The sequence below is a fragment of the Corythoichthys intestinalis genome, chromosome 22 (assembly GCF_030265065.1).
Source record: "Corythoichthys intestinalis isolate RoL2023-P3 chromosome 22, ASM3026506v1, whole genome shotgun sequence".
Taxonomy (NCBI): domain Eukaryota; kingdom Metazoa; phylum Chordata; class Actinopteri; order Syngnathiformes; family Syngnathidae; genus Corythoichthys; species Corythoichthys intestinalis.
The window spans coordinates 15,578,018-15,596,282 of NC_080416.1; the positions used below are offsets into that span (position 1 = coordinate 15,578,018).

The 18,265-nt window shown below is 39.1% G+C and overlaps 1 protein-coding gene across 3 annotated transcripts in view; it reads right to left on the reverse strand.

Moving 5' to 3' along the window:
• Positions 1 to 18,265, reverse strand: part of trit1 (tRNA isopentenyltransferase 1) — a 68,825-nt gene that overhangs the window by 34,010 nt on the left and 16,550 nt on the right. The gene's annotated exons all lie outside the window — the stretch shown is intronic.

The window sequence follows — 18,265 nt, forward strand, 5'->3', positions numbered from 1 at the left end:
TCTTGGCAGTCGGTGATACATGCTACATGGAGTTTTTGGATCGAAAAGAGGTAGGTACATGATAATACCTCGTTAAAATCATGGCGTCTTAAATATGCTTTCACATGCTCTCACCTCCAGTTAGGGTTTTGCTGTTATAATTTTTTTTTTTTTTTTTAAATGCCCTCCTGTTCAAAAATTTTCCTCCCCCAGAAAATTGAGATTTTAAGCTTTCCAATGATGTATCACACATACATATCGGACAATTTTGAAATTTGGCCAAATAGGGGGTCTCAGGGCGGAACTTCAAGTCACCTTCAAGTGTTTTCTGCCATATATGACCCGATCATGTTTCCATTATACACACACTCTCTTTCTCAACACAGACATTTGCCAGAGAGAAAAAAAACACCATGTTTTACCACCCCTAGACACACTAAACACGCTGGAGTTAACTCTCGTAGATGGTGAGAAACATTTTTGACAGGGTTTACTCATCTTTAATTTTGTATAAATTCGAAATCATATTGGAGGTATTGCCTCCTCAAACATGTTTTACATGTCGGATGGCCCTCCGCCTCTATGCCGTGGCTATTTAAGTTTTCTGGAGCCGCAGTGTTCCCATATCAGCAATTTAGTTTTCTTCGATGGGGAAAAAAAGATCAGGAGTTTCACCTCCTCCAGCTATCGTTTAGCACAGCTGACTCACAGACACTGAGCAACAACCGGTGGGGGAGGGTTGAGCTTTGCAGCTGCAAGCGAGGGATTTCTCCATGCATTTTTGAGACATAAAAAAAAATAGCTAATACCTTAAGGAAGGTACGACGGAAAATTTTTGCGGATTTGAAACCTTGACTTTTCATACCACGGTATACTTTGAAACCGGTAACCGATACATATACTGTATATATATATATTTTTTTAATATTGACGTAAAAACGACTGTTTTCATGATACTAAAATTTTCAACTATCCATATTTAAAATAAATAAATAAATAAAAATATTCACTACTATTTTCTAGAGATGTCCCGATCACGTCATTTTCAAAGTCTCTGAATCGGCAAAAAAATATTGGACATGCTTTTTTAAAATATATAATTTTTTTTTTTTAATTAAATCGTTTTCTAATTGTATTTAATGTTACAGACATAATATGTTACACTCATCCAGAGTCTTTAGTTTTGGCTTAAGGTAGGGTTATCAAATTTATCCCGATAATAGCGGTAATTAATTTTTTAAAAAATGTATCACATTAAAATATTTAACGCAATTAATGCATGCGCTGCACGACCCACTCACGCATTATTGCGCTCAATCTATAATGGCGCCATTTTACCTATATAGAGAGCTAAGAGGCAGCGTAAAACGAGTAGAGTGAATTTTGGACGCCTTTGGAGCCTTTTTTTAATTGGCTAAAGCCTTACAATCCCTCTCCCTACGATTAGAAATATCGTAGGAAGCAATGTAGGGAAGCAAGGTAGTAATTGATCTTTTTCTTATTTCCCAACGCAGAGAAGATATATCAATTGGTAGCACTATGCACAGTCATGGTTCCACTTCCCATCATGCATTTGGGCATGGCTACAGTGTCATTTACTGAAACCTCAACAAATACACTAGATGGCAATATTTAGTCACAATATACAAAGTCACATTTGTCCTTTAAGAATTACAAGTCTTTCTATCCGTGGATCCCTCTCACAGAAAGAATAAATAATGTAAATGCCATCTTGAGGATTTATTGTCATAATAAACAAATACAGTAGTTATGTACTGTATGTTGAATGTATATATTCGTCTGAGTGTTATTCATTTTTTTCTTAATGCATTGCCAAAATGTCTATGATCGGGAAAAAGTATCGGGAATGACTGGAATTGAAATGGGAGCAAAAAAAAAAAAAAGCAATCAGATCGGGAAATATCGGGACCGGCAGATACTCGGGATCGGATCGGGAGCAAAAAAACATGATCGGAACAGCCCTACTATTTTCGCTTTTGACAATTATAAAAGACAAAAATTAAACATGAACTTGGTGTTTCTTCATTCGAATTGCCCATAATTAACAGGAAGTGACCCAAAACGTACAGGAAATATGGGCAATGCCCGAAAAATCATCAGGGTAGGGCGAATGGACAAAATCAAATTTACCACATGAGTACAAATTTCTAATGACCTGGTAGAGCAAAAGAAACAAACAAAAAAAAAAACGAGTATAGATATTTTTGCAATCGGATTTCGTATTTGATACATTTCCGTATCAATACTTTCAATACTTTTGAAATCCCTAGTGACAACACACCATTGCCATCGACTTTACTTCTTCAAACAGTAAGGTGGTAGGTGGGAGGCCTGTTTGGGGGGGCTCCTGCAGGTATGTGACAGCTGGGTGTCAAAGTCCACCACGATTTTCCACAACCTGGAGTGTTTGCTTTCTACGGGGACTTTGTTCTAACAGCCATGAAGTTCAACTCTTGAAAGAGTTGATTCTGATGAACCCAATCATACACTCGACTCTAAAATCGACACTTGAGTTTTTAACTATTATGTAAGCTCAGCTCTATTATAGTCAGATAGCAGCGCAGTGGACTCCTCAACAAAGACCCCAACAAGACATGTGACGACGTGCAGTACTCACTGCATTTGTAGCTCATGTATAATGTAAGAGTGCTTGTGGTTTGGAATTTAGTTGCCTCGCTTAGGTGTCAGGGCTGTGGCGTAGGCACTTTGAGGAGTGTTTCATTAACTTAACACCAAGACCAAAATGTTTTTGTCCCAACCCTCACACTGAGAGAGAAGATTACACCTCTTTTAAAAAGTTTCTAAGAGTAAAAATTAATAAAACACTTTTTGAAAAAGAAAAAAATTATCAAACTCAATTTAATTGATGAAAAATTATTCAAAAAGCTGTTTGTAACTGTCGAGGCATTCAAGAAGCTGACAAGGAAACACTACAGGTACTAAAAGACACTCTTTTTGATCATTAATTATTTACCGTGAAAGTCATGACTGCCTATGAAACTGTCAGTAAAGCGATGATACGTGTTGCTGCTCTTAATTAGACAATCATACAGGACTTGTGAAAGACACATTATTGTTCTCTTCACTGCTTTCGTCCCATCATTTTAAATCTTGCATCACCCAATTTTACTGAATCAAACCTGTGCACCTACTGGTGCATTCATTTGTCACCAAAAAAGGAATAGCCAGCGAGGTGTTTTTCCCCCCCAGAGTGGTGCTTTTAAAGATGCTTTTCCAAGCCAATATAATGATTTCTGCCTCCAGGTATAGTCCATTGAACGCAGTCCCATCTAGCCTCATGTACTGTGATACTAACAGCTCATTTAGTCAAAAGGCAGAGTTATGCTTCTGCGGCAGACATACGACGTCAAGGCAGACCCGATTTACGGCCCTCAGTCATAGCCTGACGTGCAGCTAAACAAGATTCTTACTACGCGTTGCTTCAACGCGTGGCGACGTGACGCAAATGGACTGTGATTGGTCCGCTCTGACTGTTGTTTCCATTTCAGCGCGAAATCACCACCATTTACAAACATTCTTGCGCTAACGACCACCTCTGCAAGTCTTCTGCGTCTCCTGCGCCTCAACATTTGTATGATCAACATTTTTTGTTCAATGTTGACGAGCTGAAGATCCACATTCAAGCATTCGGCATTGTTGTGTAACTGGAAGAAAACTAGAGGAAGTCAACAAGTCTTCCAAAACCGTATAAACACAACGCTACACCCATCTAGTGGCTTGGAGGTGAATTACAGAGCAACACGTTCCCCTGCCGCAGAACTATCAAATGCTCATTGACGGTACGCCGTCAACGCAGAAGCATAACTCAGGCTTAAGAAAGCAAATTCTATTGCAGTGATCCCTCGCCACTTTGCGCTTCAAATTTACCGCCCTCAGTCCATCGTGGATTTTTTTTCCAATTAAAAAAAAAAAAAAAATACATACAGATGAGCAGCCTCGATCATATCTCGTAGTCTCACTCTCCCTCCTGCTGCTTTTCTTGGTCAGACAGTGCACTGGAGTTGCTTATTAAAGTTAACGATGATTGACAGACATTAAGGTTTGATCTTGCCAGAGATGCTTGGAAGCTGTAACTTCAAAGCGCCGCATGCGTCAATCATGGTTAGGCTTGTTAAACACTTGCTGTGGCAACTCATTGTGTGTAAGTGAGCAGCTTGAGCAGAAGAATTTTTCTACCTTATTGTTTAAAAATAATTCGGTGGGACAGTAACATGTTTGAAGCTTAACATCATTATTACATTTGAAGTGCTTAAAAAACAACATATATATATATATATATTATATACACATAAAAGTTGAAACATTTCTTATATGTATCTCTTTCCAATGCTAAATCTGAATAAATAAATTGGACACACACACACAAAAAAAGATTTTTTTTGGTGCTACTTTGCGGTTTTTCACTTATTCCCATAAACTGCGAAAAATGAGGGATCACTGTATATAGCTCATCACTTTTTTGGCCAGTTATATCCCAATTTCCTATCACTGGGGATTTGTGGTCTGTTTTTCTGTTGCTTAAAAACAAACTATAATGTGATTTTAGGATACCTAAGGAAGAACATCTTGGGAGGGGGTTCAAATAATAACATTCAATAAAACAGGCTGGACTACATTTGCTATAATTTATAAGTTCGGGCAAAAACTGACAACAGTGAAACCGCATTTTCATGTTTTACCGTTTAGTTTTTTCCCTTAATCTTTTCTGCCAAAAAACTCACCTATTTGCATTTTTTATATGCCCTGCAACACCTTATGAAGCCATGAGATGGCACCAAAGCCCTGGCGAATAGTAAAGTAGCAAAAAAATATTAAAAAAGAATGAACACTGAAGCTATAAAACTTGATTATTCATAGATCTTTGCATGTAAGAGATGCAAAGGGATGCATCTCATGAATGTTCTAAGAACAAAAAAAATGGATTTTGATCAGTTCCAAATAATGTTACGTGCCAGACAAAAAAAAAAAAAAAAAGGTTACAAAAAAGCCTACCACAACTGCTGAACCTCATTTCTCAATAATAGTAGGAACATTTTTAAAGGATTTATTTTGGTTAAAAAAAAAAAAAAAAAAAAAGTTTTTTTTTTTTAAATTAACTCTGGCAAATGGAAAGGGGTGTGTAGATTTTTCATATGTACTTGTACATACAGTATATGTGTGTGTTATTCAGTGAGTGAGCAGCATGATGGGGCAGAGCAACCCAACGTGATAAATTATTCACTGATTCACTGCACGACACCACTGTGAAGCCACAGGATGGGTGGATGGATGCACGGATGAATGCATGGATGGATGAATAGATGTCTGAAGCTTGATTCTTTTTTTCCAAAAAGGCTAAGAAAGTTGGATGGGGAAAAAAAAGGAAAAAAAGCTGCAAGAGCTGCTGGAGGAGCAGCGTGTGCTTGTTACAGAGAACAGGATGCTCCCTATCCATTTTCACACGTTACCCATCAGCACCGCTCCTCTCTTTTTCTCTTCGCTCACCATCTCTCTGAGACAAACGCAGTAGCTGATATTTCTACAATTGACATTTCCACATCTAACAGGGAACAGTTTTAAATTACAAGTACAACATGTTTCCAATGGGATCACTTAAATGGGGAATCAGCTGACCACCTTTGCCAAGACATGCACATGAAAGCAGGGTTGTGATAAGACAATGAGCTCAGTGTCCGGGGTTCAGGAGGGCCCGCGGTGGGCCGGCACTGGCCAACCGCACATGCCGCACAAAACAGCTGTTCCTTTGGCATGCAGTGAAGAGTGTGGCGAGGAGGCGGACGAGGAAGAGAGAAACAGAGGAAGAGGAAACACATTGAGAAAAGCCATATAGCATTGAGGATGAAACCACAAGGAGAGATAGCCAGCGGGGCTCCATCACTCTGTACATGCTTTTGAGCTTAATGATGATGACAAAGATACTCCCTTCCTGTGCTTTACAATAAGAGCATTTTGAAATCGTGAAAGACGATAACAGACCAACTTTTGTACCAGACTTTCCTATCTATTACCAACACTAAACAGATTATATTTAAATAACCATGATAGAAAGGGGGTTTTCTTACAACTGGTCAACATTTATGATCATGTGTCTAATTAGGCATTTGAAAGAGGAAATCATTTCCGACAGTCATAATGTTAAAGATGATACAGTCACTTAAAACTTAATATCCAAGCAATTATAAGTTTGTGAATTTTCAATTTAAGTCACACCTGAGTATAAGTCGCACCAGCCATAAAATGCCCAACGAAGAGGAAAAAAACATATTAGTCGCACCTGAGTATAAGTCGCATTTTTGGGTGAAATTTACTTAATAAAATCCAACACATAGAACAGATATGTCATCTTGAAAGGCAATTTAAAATAAAAGTACAATGGAAAACAAAATGATGAATAAGTGGACAGTATGATAATGTTACATGATGCATGAACAATGAAATGCGAACGTGGCCGGTATGTTAACGTAACATAACTATTAAGAGTTACTGAGATAACTATAGCATAAAGAACATGCTAACGAATTACCAAACCATCAGTGTCATTCCAAAACATCTAAATAACATGTGAAATGATATAATTTCACACACAAGTCGCTCCAGAGTATAAGTCGCACCCCTTGGCAAACTATAAAAAAAAAAAACGACTTTTAGTCTGAAAAATACTCTACATGCGTACACTAACTTTGACTTACTACAAATTACAACACTCAAACTTCAAGAAATAATATTCCTACTGTTCATAAACTGTTTCATGAACTAACATTGGCTGCCATTGACGGCCATAGGTGTCCAATCCTTTTTGACTAGGAGCGGCTGGCAGCGATCGAACGATCCCAGTCAAAATACGCAGATTAGACGTCTATCACCGTGAATGGCACTGAAGCATGATCAATGGCAACTCTCCCAGTTCATCTGGACTTGATGTCTATCGCTGTCAATGACAGTAAATGGGTTAAAAGTTCAGAATACCTTCACACTTTTTTGTGGCAATACCATTGATGCTTACAGTGTAGTGACCACTTTTGTTTCTACAGTTTGCATCTCATACCTACAGGACATGATCGCCCTCTCCGACCCCCGTCTTTTCCCTCAAAGCACTACCCTTCAACAATCTAATCCCCCATCTCCTTTCTCTTCTACCCTGTGGGGAATGGCCCAGTAATGCCAGACTAATAAATCATTCATGCCGTTATCCTGCCTCCTCCTTCATCCATCCTGCCTCTTCTCCCTCACTGCGTTACTGTAGCAGCCGCCACCGCCGCACCCTGTCGCTGCCATTGCCACTCATTGAAAACGCACAAGCATGGCGGACGGGAATAAGAGTTAATCAGCCCCGTTTTTGGTCCTTTCCCACACTGGCTTAGGTAATTCATCAAAATGTGACGTAGGCAAAGGCAACATCTAAATCTTAATATAAACAGATACGTCACGAGCCCAGACAGGTCACAGTCACAGTAGACGGTAATGGCAGGAGGGGAGAAGTGACTGTGAACTGGAGGATGTGTTTAATATGTCGATAAGCAGCTGGTGTGTGTGAACACAGCCTCCTCATACAAACACCCCATACAACCAGTTGCTCCTGTACTGTGTTCAGAAAAAGGGAGTGCTTCAGTTCACTCCAATTGCCTATCAGTTCATTTAACAGTCTTAGTTTGAGATATCACAACCATTAGTTTTAAGACAATTGTGCATGAGGGTACTTTAATTTCCACCAAAACTTTAGGGCTTTAGGATTACCGTAACTTCCGCAATATAAGGTGCACCTGACTATGAGCCGCCACCAGCCAAATTTCACAAGAAAATGATATTTGTTCATAGATAAGCTGCACCAAAAGATATTAACCAGTAGAGCTGGGAATCTTTGGGCACCTAACGATTCGATTACGAGTCAGAGGCTCCGATTCGATTATAAAACGTTTATTGATGCACCCACCTCCTTTTTTTTTTTTTTTTTTTTTTTTTTTTTAAATGTTTTGTACATTAGTTCCAAAATTGTTCAAAAATACTCTCAGGCTAAACCACACTACTATTTCAGTATCAAGTTAACATATAGCAGTAAACAAATATCCAAAAATAACATGAAATAAAAAACTCCAGTCCCCATTCTGTATCAGCAGCTTTAAACTACATTCAATTAATTTAATGTTGTGAATCAACCGTTAAATTTGTTAAAATTGCTCCCGTTATGCCATAATTTCCCTTATGTCTACTTTCGACATGTGAAAGTTTTAAAACTATTTTAAAGATAGATTCAAGTCAATATTTTACCGATTTAGGAGTATTTTAGATAAAAAGTTAATTAGGTTTGCTTGGAAGGTTCGCTACAACAGCCTTGCAGTGAAGTGTACTGCTTTAAGATGGCGGCCGTTTATAACGCCCGCATCTAGCTTTTTGTAGATGTACTGCTAACACTACCAAACCTATATTGCATCTAGTCCTATATAAAAGATATCCACCGTAACATTATATGGAGGAACTTTGTAGCAGCTTTTCGGCAGCAGTCAGGTATGTTGTTGTGTTTTTTTATCTCGTGGCATGAGTTGAGCTAGAGCCGTGAGTTGAGCATTGGCATTACCCGAGGGGCCGGGTAATGGGAAGCATGATGTTTAGCTACTCTCGCTCCGTTCCGTCCCGAAGACCGCGCGGCGCGCTGAGTGTTGTGTACTTTCGCTTTACTTCGCATATTTCAATAATCGGAATTTGGATGTTTGTGAATCGTTCTCGAATCTTCCACGGCCGAATCGCGAATAATCTAAGAATCGGAAATTTTGCACACCTCTATTAACCAGTAACACTTTGTTCGACAGCGGCATCATACGACTGTCATAACACCAAGTGAACCACTATGAAGCTTTGAATCAATTGGCTGCAAAGCTTCATTGCTTCAAGAAGCTTCATTTGGCCATCACTGCTCCCTTGGGGGAGACAGTCAACCTCTGCTGCCACCTGCTGTCAACACTGTTGTTGCCCAACATGCATTGCAGCGCTACAGATGTAAATAATAATCATGTTCTGTACTAATTATTTCTTCAGTTACTGTTGCAGTTGTTTCATTAATTGCTAGTTATATTTGGTAACACCTTTTGACAGTGACCCCACAAGACCATCCTAATTATGACATGACACTGCCATGAGCATTAATGAATGCTTATGACAAGACAGATGTCATTTTGTGTCATCTGGCAAATTGTCTCACTTTTGAATGGATGTAAAAGATCTGAGCTGGACATAAATGGAGTGGATTTAGTGACGTAATTTGCCGGATGACACTTGATGACATCTGTCATAAGCACTCTTTTATGCCCATGATAGCGTCATGTCATAATTATGACGGTCTTATGACGCCACTGTCAAAGAGTGTTACCTATTTACCCAAATAAATCAACAAATAAGTCGCACTGGACTATAAACCGCAGGATTCAAAATGAAGGAAAAAAGTAGCGGCTTATAGTACAAAAATTACGGTAATCATTGATTAAAGTCAAACACCTTTTTGAAAAGAACTAGGGCTGCAGCGATCGAATATTTTAGTAATCGAGTAATCGACTGAAAATTGTATCGATTAATCGAGTAATCGGATAAAACATTTTTTTTAGGTAAAGAGCAATTATAAATATAGATTAGAAAACAAGACATTTAATACTGAACCATTTTCAGTCAATCAATGTCTTTATTTTCGATGTACATTGTTGAAAACAGCCAACATTTGCATCTCAAATGTGACTTAAAAAAAATAAAATAAAATAAAAAAAAAAAGACTAATTTACTGCTTTCAGTCAAAAAACCTTTAGGGCTTATAAAAAATATCTATTATTTCTTACCTAAAAACGTCATTACGCTTGATAACACACATCACTTAAAAGTTAGGTGTTTTTCCCACGTGTTTCAATTGAATTTCCGCTTGTGTCAAGCTATAAATTAGTGCTGCAACGATTAATCGATTAACTCGAGTATTCGATTAGAAGAAAATATTCAAATTTTGCTGCTTCGAGTATTCGTTCAAATAAAGTGGCGTTGTAATGGTTTGTTTTGAAAGTGTTTGCCTTTAGTTTTATTGATTTGGGTGGATACACTGCCCTGTACTTATTCACATGGCTGAATCCATTTGCTCCCTGTTAAGACCAACATAAGCTGAGTTTTTGTTTGAGCTATTCGTAATTTAATTTAAAGGTATGTTTAACCAATTTTTGTAGGAATATGCGTCTGAACCATTTGTTTATAGCATTGTATAAAAAAAAAAAAAAAATGTTAGCATTTTATAATATTTAAGCTAGCGGGCTTTTACTATGCAAGTTAGCCAATTGTTCTTTTGTTGTACCTAGATTCTTATTTATTTGTTTATTTTCTATACTGTTTGAAGCTCAGCTAAGGTATTTTAATTTTTTATGTTCCTTATCCGATCACTCGATTAGTCGAACTAACTAGTTCATCGCTTAATCGACTACTAAAATAATCGATAGCTGCAGCCCTACTATAAATTATAGTTACGTTTTAAGTTAATCTAAACTGTAAATCCTGATAGGATTTTGAGTTTTTGCAGTGTTCAAAATAAATGCTGTGCTGTATTGGAGCACATTAGGCACCAGTGCTACTTGGTGTTTTATCCAGCAATGACTACTAAGCTAAAATTGACTGTTAGCATTATTAAGTTTTTATTTTACATCCTAATCACTCTACAGCACCGTTTTCACAGATTAAATAAAGCCTGTATGTAAGAGCTAGCCACGCATCGACAGTGGTCATAATGAATTAGGGGTGGGCGATATGGCCTTAAACATGTATCACGATAAATGGAGCAGATTTATCTCGATAACGATAAATGACGATAAAGTCGTCCAAGCGGACTGTTACATAATTTGAAAATCTGAATCAATGCATGAAATACAGATTAACAGTTTCTTGTTGATTTAGTTACCAGCATTCAATTTGATATATTTAACAAATGTACATGCAGTCTAGACATTAGGTTTATACAAATGAATTGTAAACAATAAGAATTCAAGTATGAGCATTTTTAACAGAGTGTATGGCTTGAACAATGTACATTGTCAAAATCGATATGCCTGCGCAAACATGTCATTGTAACACAAATGACTTGCAGCTCGAACAGTACACTTCAAAAAGACAATTTATTGTTAATGGCTGCTGTGACATAATTATTCAATACAAGTGTTTACTTTATGGTTTCAGGGTCTCCCCCCCCAGTGCATTTTTTAATAAATGCACACATACATGAACCCCCAAACAGACAGACAGACAGACAGACACACATTAAAGCTATATTGATCTTCTGCAAATGAAACACTTAAGATTTTATGATAGCAATAATGACACAGAATTAAACACATACAGAAAAATAGCTGGGGCCATTTGTGCTATGCTGAATGCTTTACCATCACAAAAGCTATCAGAGAAATCACACACAGTCAGATACAAAATAACGCGACATAGTAATTGCTAGATGCAGTCCATGCCCAATCCACTCATTAAATTCAGCCGTTTCGACAAGGTTAGAGCCGCTATCCGACTCCATCACGTTCATTTGTAGCGTTAGCCGCTAGCGGCCGCTAGCGTTAGCGGCTAGCGTTAGCCTGTGGCCTGGCTACCGGTAGAAAGCACTGAAAGCACCATCTCCGGAAATTGTGAGAACAAGGGAGGACAGCTGGTGAAAGCCCGTCTGGATGCCACCAAGAGTCTATTAAATGTCGGGTGAAAGTTTGGCGAACCTCCCTTAAGCCACACTCCACCACGTTTTGCTTGTAGCATTAGCTGCTAGCGTTAGCTTACCGGGCTTCTGTTTGATTGGCTTCCTGATGATCACGTGACTCCCTACGTAAGTACATTCACTGCTTTCTTAAAGGGGAATGAGCATAGACGAACAACACAGAGTCAAAGCGGGATGAAAAGACTATTTTCTTGTTTTATTAATTTACCGAATTTACCGACATGGTCAAAATTACGTCGGTCATCGTGAAGAATTTCGGTGACGGTCAATTTTCGGTTTACCGCCCAGCTCTATAATGAATAGAAACCTAGCCCTCCGCAGGGATAACGTTACGTGAGCGAGTGACCTTAACGTTAATCTTATTCATGAGCGCTGAGAAGTGTACTGCTTTAAAGAGCATACGACACCAGAAAAAAAGTCTTAAATGGCATTATTATGTGAATTAGAATCATATTTTGAGACGATTCGACCATATACAACAATTTAGCAAAGCGCAGATGACGAGAAATTAGTCTTTTAATCTGCCGGTTAGCCACGCCTACAATTATAGGGCTTTAGCGTCCCCAACAGGTGGATGACGTCAGCGGTAGACTAGGCTCATCGGTTTTACTATTCAGCCCATTGAGGGGGAATTGTTCAGAACGAGGAAAACGAGACGAAGAGAGCTGCAAAATGTCATTTTTTCAGTCTCTCTACTCCCAATATTTTTACAGGATATTCTTTTTATCCAAGTATTTTCCCCAATAGCTATATAAATGGCTTGAGAAGGACCAGTCAGCCCGTCGAGGGGGAACTATTCACAATGAGGAAAACGCGACGAAGAGAGCAGCAAAATGTCATTGTTTCTGTCTCTTTACTTCAATATTTTTACAGGATATTCTTTTTATCCAAGTATTTTTCCCCAATAGCTATATAAATGGCTTGAGAAGGACCAGTCAGCCCGTCGAGGGGGAACTATTCACAATGAGGAAAACGCGACGAAGAGAGCGGCAAAATGTCATTGTTTCTGTCTCTTTACTTCAATATTTTTACAGGATATTCTTTTTACCCAAGTACTTTCCCCAATTGCTAAATAAATGGCATGGTCATGACAAATAACTTGTGCTAAATGGAATATAAAATCATAAAAATCCATTTATTCAAGACGACATGGCAAAATTACTCCATAATGGTCAAAACAGTCGACTTTACCTTTACTGTCACACCTGCCGAACGATATTTTATGACACCTAAATCGGACATATGCCATTTCCCTTCCCCGGCCTCGGAGAATGTAAACAGACCAGAAGGAGTGACAGCTAGCCGACATGCTAACCCGAACCGAGGGATGTTTCAAAGTCTTCGAAGTGGAAAATCACACATAACTAGCCTGGATTATTTGACATGACGACCCGGTTGTCGAGTTTCTTTGCGGATCGGCAAACCGCCCGGCGGAGAGCAATTTACAGTTCGTTCCCTGGAGGAGGGTGGCTGGAATTGTTGTGTAGCTAACGTGCTAACTGCTAATGAGCGTGAGGATAGCTTTTTACATGCCTATCAATGATCAAACGTAAGTAGTCCTTTATTTAAAGGAATTTTATAGTGTTTACTTTGTAATCACTGTATTCGTATTTGACATAATACAAAACAAGATGTTTACTCACTTCCTTGTAAGTCCAATGGTCCCACAGTAAATATCCACGGTGAATGGGAACCTTTTGAAACTCCAAAAAGGCGCATACGCCTCTCCCTCATACAGAATGATTTTTCTGCAGCCGTTTGGCTGGCGTGATGCAAAAAATAAAAGTATTAATCCGCAAAATCAGCTGAATCCTTCGTCCTCATACACAACAGTACACTGTAGCGTGAAGAGGACGTCTTCTACCGTACACGTCACAGCGCCCTCCTCCTCAATGCGAGACCGAAGCCGGAAGTCACTCATTTTCCTGGCGCGGGATTCAAAAAACTAAATAAATATAGCGATCGCTTCCACACACATCCAAGCGGTCCATATCATTCAGGAGCATAAAATACCGCGTGTATTATGAAATAAACATGCTTTTTCGTGTCACAAGCACTTTAAGCAGGCGGCTTTTATTAATCCCGCCGATTCGGTCATTTCGCTCTAGTTCTACGTATATGTGATATCTATGACACACATCAGACGCTACCTGCTCCCACCGTAGCAACATGCGGGAGTAGTTTTTAGCAACGTCGGCGCAGTTTGTAACGGCTGCCGGCTGCAGTAAGGTATTTATTGCTTCTTCTTCTACGCACGTGACGTCAGTGCGTTGTCCCGCATTAAAAGGAGTCCAGGCAAAACGTGATGCTTAGAGCTGGCAAAATTAAACGATTCCTCGAGGTGAATAAAATTACTCGGATCAGTTTTTAAGCTCAAGTTACTCGAGTTGCTCGAGTATTTGTTTCAGCCCTAAAATGAACACCTCTCAGGTGGTAGTTTATCCGTAAATCATTTTGAAAATTACACAGCATCATCTCTCATTTTGTAACATTTACAGTATTATGGTCTAGCGGCTTACATAATTTGAGTGTAAACCGGCACCTCTGGGCCATAACATATAACATGCCATGCGGGAATTTAAAGCGCTACAAGCAAACTGATGTCATGAGGCAGTTGTGGTGCTGTGTTTCTCACACATTAACACGCGGTGACAAATAGACCTCTTTTGTCACCAAGCTCACATAGAAAGCAATACAGCAACTCTTCCAAGCAAGCAATGGGTAAAGTGAACGGTCAGCGGCCACCAGTCCCTCCCCTATAGGGCCTCAGACACACGCATGACCTGTTCAATTGACCCCTGGGACCCTCTGGATCAGGGACCCTGCCCACACATGCAGATAAAGTCCTTCCTTCCATAAAAAACTGACTTAATTTTAGGTTAACAATATGTTATTTGTACTCATGTGCCGTTATGAGATTCTGACGGTATGATAACCTTAAACCAAAATATCACGGTATCATGGGATTGCAATTACAGCTCTAAATGTGTTACTTTGAGATGTCTGGATTAAAACAAAAAACAAAACAAAAAACTTATTTTCATTGAACAGGATTTTTATTTTTCAAAACATATTGGCAAATTGGAACATAAGTATAATGTAGGGCTGTCAAACGATTAAAATTTTTAATCGAGTTAATTACAGCTTAAAAATTAATTAATCGTAATTAATCGCAATTAATTGCAATTCAAACCATCTATAAAATATGCCATATTTTTCTGTAAACTATATATATATGTTCTGTAAAATGTTGGAATGGAGAGATAAGACACAAGATGGATATATACAGTGGGGAGAACAAGTATTTGATACACTGTAAATGGGAAAACCCATTGGCAGTGTATCAAATACTTGTTCTCCCCACTGTACATTCAACATACGGTACATAAGGACTGTAGTGGGCATTTCACTCTACTGTCATTTAAATCTGTCTATGCTGTCCTCACTCCGAAGCGTCTACTTTTTCCAAAGCTAGACAGCTAGTGAACGGACTTCTTCCTTTTTCATCTGATTTATTAATAAAATAGCCTCAAACCATTGTCCTCTTTAGACCGTCGTAAAACTACCAAAAAAAAGTACACAAGCATTGCATTAGCAACAACGTTAGCTTAGCACGCTATACAGGTTCACTAAACAAACAAAAAGCGTCTCATACAAAAAATAGAACATTTCGCTTACTAACATAATATGTACATTCTTTACAACAACCATACTTACGGACAAATCTTGTCCAAGGATCATATAAGCACAACATCACAACGTAGGCGTCAGCCCGAGACGTCCTGCAGCCATAATGAACTGACAAGAAAACAAAAAATGTCGCAAAGCAACCACAAGAGTTCGCTGTTAGACAGCACAAAAGCCTTGCTGTAAAACTCACCAAAAGGCAGAATACTGTCTGAGCGGGACATGTGCGTTAATTGCGTCAAATATTTTAACGTGATTAATTTAAAAAATTAATTACCGCGCGTTAACGCGATAGTTTTGACAGCCCTAGTATAATGTTAAATTAAAATACATTTTAAAGAACAACAAAAAATTACAAATATTCTAGATAAAATACATTAAATCCAGTCCTTTAGGTGAGCCTAAACCCACAGCCACAGTTCAACATTATTATCATCAGAACAAAAATAACTGAATATCTTACTCAACACAGTTGCCAGAGAGAAAAAAAAAAGATGTTTTACCACCGCTAGACACACTAAACATGCTGGAGTTAACTCTCGTAGCTAGAGCGAAACGTTCATGACAGCGTTTCCTGCCTTTTATTTATCATGAACTATGTTTGTCTTTGTTGTAAAGCACTTTGAGGACCTTTCGGGTGTTTGTAAAGGGCTACAGAAATAAATTTGAGTGATTGATTGGATTGATTATTAACCTTTAAATTTGATATAAATGCAAGATCATATTAGAGGTATTGCCTCCTCGGCAGCCACCCTCCACAAACATGTTTTACATGTCAGTTGGCCCTCCTCCTCTAAGCCGCGGCTGTCTGTAACTTTTCTGTATTCCCATACCAGCAATTTTGTTTTCTTTAATGGGGGAAAAAGTTCAGTTTAACCTCCTCCAGTCCTCGTGTAGCACAGCTGACTCACTGATACTGAGCAACAACCGGTGGAGGAAAGTTGAGCCTTGCAGCTGCAAGCGTGGGATTTCTCCCTGCATTTTGGGACAATAAAAATAGCTAACCGTTGGGCAATATGACGGAAAATTTTTGCGGTTTTGAAATCTTGACGTTTTCATACCATCAGTGTTGTTTTTGTCAACGATGACTATAATGTAAATATTTCATCAACAAACAATCCCAAAATGTGTTTTGGAAGACTAAAACGTATATAGAATGCCAGTTTTCGTCTGACGAGACGACAACGAGACAAAAATGCGCCATAGTTTCCGTCACATGTTCACAATGTGTGACATTTTATGTGTAGTTAGCCTTCATCATAGCAGTGTCTGGTTGTGTCACTCATGTGATGTGCTGCTGCTCTCCATTCTCGCACACACAGTAAGATTTGTTTTCTTATCTTTGCTAGAGAGAATATGCAATGTTGCTTGAGCCTTAAAGGTCTATGCTGAGTGACCATTACACACTAAATGTAACTCGTAGCATTAGCGTTCAACGATATGCTATGCTCACGCTAGCATCAGGCTAATGCTAACGGCAAGCATCGTCTTAAACTCTCTGTTAAGAATTCTTCAAATAGTTTAGTAATTTCGCCGTTTAATTCATTTATTTTACGTGTAGAGTCGCGCTTTTATTTTGGTAACGATGCGCGCACGCTTACTTCCGGTTTCGCGCTTCCGGTTTCTTTAGTCGGCTCTTACACGCAGTGCAGAAGTCCATGATGATGTGAGTAAACATTTAGACTTAATAGTAAGCGCTGCACATAGTTTGTGCACATTCCCCACAGACCTAAGTGGCGGAATAGTCATAATAAATGTAATTTATGTTCGTTTTTGACATTCGTTTTCACTCGTAGCTTTGTAGCTGTTAGCTCGTCTTAGCGGCTAACGAACGTTAGCATGCTATCGTAGCTCATTATGTAGCATCAGAATAATTGATGTAAGTGGTGAATGTTGTCATTTGATGAGAGGAAATATGATAATGTTCATTATAATTCGTTTATTATTGTTAAATAATGCAGGTTGTGCTTTAATATGGAAATGATGGAGGTTTTGATTTAATATGGTTAATATTGGTAGGACTGTGGATGTTAATCAGATATTTTATGTTATTCAATAGAAACTGCTTGTGTACGTTTATACACATCTGCACGTGAGCCATTAAAGAAGTTCAGTTCATCCGACGACTCCTGTGCTCTCTAATCGGAGCCACCTCTGATGGTCAACAACTTCAGATCAACCAGTCACGAGTAGATTCTTCTACAAAGGTCCTTCGAGCCGGATTGTTGACTATTGGAGGTCATGTCGTCAGGACAAGAGGACTCATTTCCCTCCCCTCAAGTGGACGCTCAACGACCCAGGAGGCAACACTGCACACCCAAGCACTTCGATGACTACATCCTTTCACATCATCCACAGAGGACTGCCCTTTCCTCCCACCCTGACGAGAGGGGTCATGAGGAGCAGAGAGGAGCAACGGCCACATCGGATGGAGGAATAGTAGACCTAAGTGTTCGTCTTGGCAGCAGCAGAACCTCACCCAGCCTTCACAAAGGTGACTCACTAGGCACCTCAGCATTAAGGCAACTCGTTGAGTCCATGTCATTAAGTGAAAGGGAAAGTCGGACAGAAATAGCCCAACTCACAAACAGACTTGCTCAATATGAAGCTAAACAACGTCGTCGACAAGAGCTGCTGGAGCACATTACGTCATTTCTCCAACAAGAGGAAGAAGATGATGATGATGACTATAGTTCTTCAAGTCGCACACCACTTCCTACACTGAAGCACCTCACCTCTCATCTCTACGCTTCAAACCACGCCTCAACACCTGCAAAGCAGGTTCATGACATAGTACCTCAGGGAGAGGGACATGTTAACACAAACTCGAATTTG